Source organism: Cavia porcellus, unplaced genomic scaffold, assembly GCF_034190915.1.
Source record: "Cavia porcellus strain 051 isolate PalLab524CR breed Dunkin Hartley unplaced genomic scaffold, mCavPor4.1 scaffold_3, whole genome shotgun sequence".
Lineage (NCBI taxonomy): Eukaryota > Metazoa > Chordata > Mammalia > Rodentia > Caviidae > Cavia > Cavia porcellus.
The window spans coordinates 106589957-106598706 of NW_026947486.1; positions in this window are offsets into that span (position 1 = coordinate 106589957).

The window sequence follows — 8750 nt, forward strand, 5'->3', positions numbered from 1 at the left end:
AACAGTGAATGATAGTATTGCTAGATTTCATATCATAATGCTACAGAATTCGCATTGGGTTTCTTAGTGTCGTCTCTTCAGAGTATCTGTTCATTACATCATGTATTGTATAATCTGTTCCTGTAAACAGTTTAGAAATTCTTTGCATGTGTGAATCTTTACATGTATAGCTATCCTTTCTGTATTAAGGGAAAATAGATCATAACAAGACAACAAAATAAATTCCTATAAAAACATGAAATGAAAAAGACATATAGGACCACAATATTAGGTGATCTACCGTAGTTACTATGCTTTCTCTTGTTATTTTCAATAGGATTGTCCACCTGATCAGGCATAATATAATTGAACATAACATTACATAGCTATTTTAATAAAACCACAACTTTGAAGACAATGTAGGACTTGAAAACAGTTAACAATCAAAACCAGAATGGATATCTTTTACATCTTGTCATCTTCAGAGTAGTTGCCTCTATTCTTAGACTTGATACTATCAAGCATACCAAATTTGAATGAAATCAGTCGAGGCTAAATAGCAGTCTAACAAACCAGCTTCAAATAAGATCAGTTATAGTAAGACAATGTAAGTAATACAGGGTTTCAGTGTAAGTTAATAGGAAATTAAGGATAGTTACCATGGTATAACCTGCTATTTTTGAGTTAGCTGACTGTGCCCTTAAATCTAATATGAGTAGACAGACCAGAACAAAATATAATCAAACTAAACAGAGCGATAAGACTATGTGACTTTTAAATCCTGATACACTATTAACAATGTCCTCTGCCTTCCTTTTTTAGACAGTTCCCCTTTCCCTTTCTCAGGGTGCTTTGTATATTTTGGGTCCCACTAGCACCTTTAGTTTGTAGACTAGGGGTCAACCTGTTATCTGAGTGTTGCTGAACCTTTTTACCCCTGAGCTTGATCTTGAGCTGTACTCCTTTACTTACTAAAGTCACAAGGTTTGCCTTCCTTCCAGCTGTGTAGTTCTACACTGCCCAAAAGTGTCATAGCTTTCCAGTCTGTCTGCGGCTGCTGGATGAGTTGTACCTATTTCTCTCTGGTTTCCTGTCACATACAGTATTGTTTTCTCATCTTTGACTCTCAGTTTATTACCCCTCTTTCAGGTTGAGTGTATTTCCTATTCAGAGCATCTTGATGGATCCTACCTCCTAATCTGCTCTGCCTGTGTTTCTTTTTTGTTAGTGTATCAGGACTATCTATATTAAAGATTATACCTTACCATCTCTACCTCATTTCTGCTATTTTATTCTTTGGCTAATATTTGTCCACTTTACTCCTTCATTCCACTGTCTGCTCCATTCATTGAGGGCTCTTGGGTCAGTGTTGCTGGAATCCTGCTATTTTTCTCTCTCTCTCTCTGGAATCTCCTTCAGTATTTTTTGTAGGGGTGGGTTGGTGGCCATGAAATCCCACAGTTTCTCCTTGTCTTGGAAATATCTTGTTTCTCCATTAATTTTGAGAGAGAGTTTTTCTGAGTACATCAGTCTTGGTTGGAGGTTATTTTCTTTCAGGGTTTGGACTATTTACCCCCAGGCTTTTCTCGATTTGAGAGACTGTGTTGATAAGTCTGTCGTTATTTTGATAATTTTTCTGTTGTAGGCAATCTGCTTCTTTTCTCTGGCTGCTTTTAGTATTCTGTTCTTGTGGATTTCTGGAATCTTGATTATTATATGTCTGGGTGTAGATCTGTTTTGGTTGTAGGTGGCTGGAGTTCTGTATGCCTCATTTATCTGGATATCATTTCTCTTCCTATGCTTGGGAAGTTTTCCTTAATTATATCTGTGAATAGTCTTTGTAGTTCATTTGTGGTTACTCCTGCTTCTTTGCTCACATTTTTTATTCTTCAGTTATAAATCCTCTTGTTGTCTTCTAGCCTTTGAATTGTTTCTTCCTGTTCCTTGTTATTTTTAAGAGATCTTTTCTTTCATGATCACACACCATAAATATCTCTTCAAGTTTCAAAAGGCTAACTTTAGTTTCTGTCAAGGCATTTTGCCAGCTTTCAATGGAGGTTTTAGTTTCCTGGTAATCTCTTTGGATCTGTTTCATGTATTCTAGATTTTGTTTATATTCTTCATCAAAGGTTTCTCTTCTTTTTCTGAGTTCCTCCTTTCTTCCATCTGTGTTCTCTTGGGTGGGGCTTATCACTGCTTTAATTAATTTTTTTATATCTTGCCTCACTTGGATCAGAGTACAGTTTTAAATTTGCCTATGAGGTCACGAAGATATTTCTTTATGTCCGCTGATGCTGTGTCTAGTATTGCATGATTATACACTGGTTCTTTTTTGTATTTACCTCTTCTGGGCTTATTTTTCCAGGGTCCAGGCTGGAGGTTTTTTAAAATTTCTTTCTCTTGTCATGTTTCTGGTTTCTTGTAGACAGGTGTGTGTCTCTGGCCCTCTCTGTATTGCTTAGGGTCTTTCTGAAGCATGCTGACTGGGGTTTTGCTGCCCTGCCCAATTTGCTGTTATCTGAGGTATCTTAAACTCCCTCCCAGGGGCTTGGGATGGTGTGGGGACACTCACCCCAGGCCACCAAGTCCAGAGTTCAGGGTGCAGGCAGGCAGGCCCAATTCCCCGAAGCTGGTTGAGCACGGCAGGAAACCGGAAAGTTCTGGTTCTGTATTTTTGATTATTGTCTGAAGGGGTGTTTTCAGAAGCAGATTCTCTGGCCTCTGTTCACAGTGGCAGCTCTGTGGGGCTCTGGCCACACAGGCCTGGCAGTGGCGAAGACACACTCACCCACCTGGGAAATTTGGGCCCACTCTGCACCAACACTACAGACTTAGGTCCTTGCATGAGCAGCAAGGGTGAAGGCAGCAACGCATCCCAGCAGGTCCAGACCCGCGCCAATGCACCCTCCTCCTCGCGCCCTTGGGGAGGTGGCCTAAACCCAGGGAGGCGGCCAAGGAGATGGTGGCAGCAGCAGTGGGGGCGGGGGTAGCCAGTGGGCACCCAGTCACTTCGCTCCCTCAGCCTCTGGCGGGCCAGTGGCAACAGAGTTGGAGGTGGCGGCTGGAGCACGGCGGCGTGGGGATGGCCTGTCTCAGAGTTTACTTTTTCTGAGATCTCTTCAAATTAGTGTTCCCAAATAAATTTCTTGACAGTGCCTTCTGACTGCACTGATTAAAAAAAATGTTTATTTTTTTGCTCTCCCAAATCCCTGAGAACTTCTAGCACATTTTGGCCCAGGCAGGGGCCCTGCTGCTCATGCAGCTTGTGGAGCTTATCTTTAAACCTTCCTCAGTTGAAATCCTTTAGTGTACAAGATCAGAGGACTTGCCATCTGGTTCATTTGACCCTGCATTGTAGTTTCCATGAGTGGTGTGTGCGGTTTGCTGTTGTCTGTTTTTGTTTTATGGTAGTCAGGACTTTCCCCCTACAGACAGGCTCCATACTTGGGATGAGGTGCTCTGTGGTCACCATTTCATAGTTTAAAATGTTATCTTTGTGTATGTGTTTTATAAATAAAGTTCAAAAGGAGAATGGAGCAGAGCACATACAGGGTCTTGGAGCTCTTGCTGATGTGGCTTCTTGTTATTCATCATATCCCTAGGGTGGGCTTTTTGTGGTGTGCTTCTTGCCCCTCGGTTACCTGGTCCCAGTAGGGTTCTTTCCTGGTGCCTCTCCACCCCCACTCTCCTCAGTGCTACTAGTGTCCTTTGCCTGGGGCAGCAAATGAATTGTGAATTTTGAATTTTGAATTCTACTGTTGCTCTCCTTGCCAGAAGGGACCTAGGGCTGTACTCAGGGAATAAATGGTTGGGCCCATTCTGAGACATCTTTTCCCACCTCTGTATCTTGCCCTGGGCCAGAAGAGCCACAGTATATTCAGCAGGTAGACTGAGGATCCTCTCTTCTACCCGAGTCAGGTTCCTGGTGGACACATGTTGGAGTTGTAGTCCCATGAGGGTTGACTGGTTGTTGTAGGTTAGGGCTTCACCTACTGTGGAAAGGGACAAGAGACCTCACCTCAGGCTGGTGTCCTACATTTGCATTTTGCACTGTCACCTCAAAATTGTGTAGCCTACCCTGATAATAGTGACATAATATTTACTTGCCCTGAGTAGATGATTGTGTTCCCCGAAGGATCAAAACATCTGGATTCTCTCTGCACATGTACAGATGACACACCAGACTATGATGAGGTGTGGATAGGTGATAAGAAGTCCAAATAAATTAGTGGCTACCTATAGACAGCTAGTAGAGTTCAGATACTTTCCTGAATTTAAGCATTTTGTTGTTGTTACTGTTTTGGTTTTTGTGCTACCTGGTATCAAACACAGTGGACAGTCTATCACTGAGATACACCCACAACATTTTTAATGACTTTATTTTAAGGTCGCCTTGCACTTATCTTCCTGCCTCACTCTCCTTAGTAGCTGGAATAACAGGCATATACCACCATGCCTGGCTTAATCAGCTTTTGAAAATAGTGTTTTAGCCAGGCGTTGTGATGCATGCCTGTAATCTTAGAACTTGCCAGACTGGTCCAAGAAGATTACAACTTCAAGGCCAGCCTGGATATCAAGTGCTGATGAGATTTTAGGGGGTTAGAATAGGTAACATTTAATTCTGGAAAAGCTAATATTCTAGAAAAAAATGGGCTATTTCCTGTAAAATGAATTACTTTTGTGATACATTCACATAAAAGTAAAGTAGACATAAATGTCTGAGTATGGATTATATCTAAAATAAATGTTAAGAGAGAAAAATGAGGAATAGTATGTAGAATGTAATGTCAGTTATGTTGCAGAAAGACAGGTCACATGTCACCACTTGTAAAAATTTTCTAATTTTAATTTCTCTGAAATCTTCAGTATCCTTGAAATGCTTAGGTGTTACTAGGTGACAGTTGTCTTTTAATTTGTGTCAAATGTGGTGGGCGGAAGTTGCAGAGTGAGGGTCAGGAGAGAAGAAAATCTCAGACCCTTGGGGAACATTTTTAAAAAGAAATTCTTCAGTGTTGATGTTTTTCATAGCAGAGGAACATATTTATGAGGAAAAACAAGAGTGCTGCTGACTCTGAGTCAAAATGTGATTGTGAGAAGGGGTAAAATTGAAAAAATACCGCAGCCAATTTATTACATTTACCTTTCCTTTTCATGAAGGCATGTGAGAGGAAGCATCTACGTGTGAATAAACCTAAAAATGCCATACAATAAGTAAAAAAGATTTTAATTGATAACAAAGCATTGTTCCTTCTTCTTAAGTGTTTCCTTTGGTACATTAAAATAGTGGAGCATTTTATAATTCATGTCTTAAGAGTTAATTGAATATGATAATTAAAACTAAGTAGGAATTATTTTATGTACAAATCAGCTTTTAGATAATCTATATGCATTTCTGGTAGGATACATACAATTCTGAGCTGAGAATGAGATGCATAAGGCCTTGTTAAAATTTTGTAAATTAGCAGAGGTGAATGATAAAAAAATAGGAAAACAAAATGAAATAGAAAGCTCAAAATGAAATAGAAGCTCATAACTTCAAAATAAGGAAATGGTTCCCACAAGTGAAGCAATAAGATTGTGTTCATCACAATGCAAATTGATAGTTTCCAAGAAAAAAGAAGTACTCATGTTAAAGGGAATTGCATCTCTCTGTGGAGAGACCATTGGCCTTGCTGCCAATACCGTCACACATGTGGGCCTTCCAGCTGGTGGAGCAACGTTCTCTGCAGGGTTTAGAGTATCTCAGGGACTCTGGCTTGGATTTTCAAGTATATTCCTTGAACCTTCCTTCTCCATCGGTCAACGAACTTGTTTTATATTTGTTTAGTGTTCTATAATTTCATATGCAATTTTCTTTGGGAATAAAATTGAGTTGTACTTCTTCAGTGAAACAGTATTTGAGAACTACCCGTTACTCAGGCTGAGATTGCACAGAGATGGAAGAAGGAGGATCCATGTCAGGTGGAGTCTGAGTGGGACCTGGGATGGGAAAAGTGTGAGTCAACTCGGCAGGCTGAGGGGACTGAATGGGAGGAAGGAACAACATGAGGGAGAAGCTTGAAGGGAAGGACAAGGAAGAGATCCAGCTGTCAGTCTGGAGCAAGCCTGTCTACAGTCCTGTTTAGGGCAGACTTTGTCCTTGTTGCCCTGCCTTTGTGGACTTGACACTGCCACTGAACTGGACAAAAATAAATTCTCCTTGCAGTTCATGGCATATCTGGATTTTGAGGATTATTTAAGTCCATTTAGCTCTGCTACTATCTTCCTTTTTGCCTCGACATTGTGTACTTATCCTTCAGTGCATGGACCAGTTTGCAATCCAAAGTGCAGTGGTTAGGAGCCCAGGCTTTCAAGTCACACAGACTTCGATTATGATTCTGATCCTTAAAAAGCTGTGTGTGGCCTTCAGTAGGTCATGCGACCTTTGAAACTGAGGGTCTACAGCTGTAAATTGGCCATAGTCATGTGGTGTCGCCTGGATTGCTGTGGTGGTTTTGAAAGGCAAAGTTGGCAAACTTCCCCAAGTACGTTACGTGCACGGGAAATAGGACCGCTCCTACCATTTAAGCACTGCACATGAGTATTTGCCCATTTAATTTTCTTGACTACTTCAAACCAGATAGATGAAATAGATGCACAGAAACTGAAGAGCCTCACTTTTTGTGAAGAGTTGGCATTTTTTTCTGTGTCATCAACTGATTGCTTCCCTTGTGGTGATTTTCCATTCAGGCCTGTACTTGAGAAGGCAGATATACTTTCTCACTTGTGTTTGAATTTGTAATTTTATAAAACGTTAACTACTACTACCACTTGTGGTGCTGCTTGATTCACTTTCTCTGCATTGTCTCCTGTGATGCTCACGACAAACCTTACGTCCATTTTTCTGAATTGGAAACTGAGACACAGAGAAGTGAAGTAACTTGACCAAGGATACACAGCCAACAAAGAGCACAGACAGAATTTGAGCCCAGAGGGTCAGAACCCCGCAGCTGTTCTCCTGAGCACCACACTGCATGTCCTGGAAGTCAGTGTAAACCCTGGATAAAGAGGTTCAACTCTATAGGCATTGTTTTGGGTGAGGACAGAAATTACAACTGTGTGCAGAAGCCATATGCTCACTCATACGTACCTGATAAAGTAGCAAGATGGCCATTGAAATGTGATCTTGTTTGTGGGCACAGCCAAGGCAGTAGCACCAATACCAGTGAGCTGGCTATTATCCTGCCAGCGAATCCTTTTTTAGGCCTTTTCTTTTCCTCCCCAGGTGAGGTCTTTATGGGTGCTGTCCACTCTGATGGTTGCTACCCCAAGGCCCCGGCTTTCTTTCCATATGTAGACTGCCCTGCACAACGAATCTCTGTGTGAAAGGTTGCACAAAAGAGGTCTGGAAAAGAAGGGGCTTAAAGTGCTTGATTGCAGTATTCTGGCAGTAGGACTAATTGGCATTTTTATTCCAAAAGAGAAAAATTGCCTAATAGGAAGAATCAGCGCGCAGTACCACCCATGCAAACTGTTCCTTCTTGTTTCAGCTCAAAGGCCTCAAGTGGGAGAAAACAGCTACTGTTTGCTCAGTGTTTTGTGTGCTAGAGTCAGACCAATGCTGTTTCAATTCTATGCACAGGCCAATTAAAATCACTAAGCAGTTCATTTTGTTGTTGTTCCATCATTTTTTGGTACTTCATATTACCAAAAATGCACTTGGTTAAAACTCAAACTCCCATCACCTACCTGCATTTAATGTGAAAAATGAGTGAGATTTTTATAAAGTCTTTTGCATGTATATTTACTATAAATTGACTAGAGGATTTAACAGTTTTAGGCATCACAGAAAAATTGGGTGATTTTTTGAGCTGAGTGGAAAGTAGATGGCTGTGATTCGTACGCTAACTCATGCAGTTGACTAGTTTGGAGTCAAATTCTGCAGAAGCAGAACGAGGAAATGTGGGAGTAGAGGTGGAAAAGAATAATGGAGGGAGACAGTGAGTGGCAGGATTAGCCTTGGTGCTATGAGGGAAAACTGACATTTTGATCACATAGTCCAACTTACTTCAGTTGTTTCTTTCCTATTATACAGGGACACAAAATATGTGTCCCTGGAAACAATTTCTCTTTGTGCTATCTCTTTCTGTGACTGCTCCATATCGGGATTTACTAAATATGAGACTTAAAGTAACAGCCCTGAGCGGCTCAAGGATGTAAGCCAACAAAGGTTGCAGGTGAGATTGTGTCTGTAGCACTTGTGGTCACTTAAAATGTAGAACTTACTCAAACATTGTCATTTGTCCAATTGCTTGGTTTTTGACTCACATGACTCTGCATTCATGCAACTTCTTCTAGAGGGTTCTGTCTTGCCTATTCTCCATTCCCATCTTTTCATATCCACATGCTACCTAGTCTTCAAAGCATCATTCAGAACCCAAACAAATACACACTGAGACACATGTACATATACTGTACTACTAGATTCTGCAAGGCAGAAATCATGTTTCTTTTTTCTTGAGCTCCTGGATGCATTGCTTCTGTCTCTGTCAAGGTCCTGGTCATGTTTCATCCTGTCACCATTGTGGAGTAGAGTGCTATCATTGATAGTAGAAACAAAAGGTCCATATCCTTTCTAGTGGCTGCAATATCTGTGTTGAACACATGAATGGATTTCCACATGAAGAAATATGCCTGCATGCTTGTTAACAGCTAAGTGAAACCATATCAGCTGTTGGGAAGGTGCTAAAAAACTTCCAGATTTGGCTGAGCAATTAAAAGAAGACCATTAG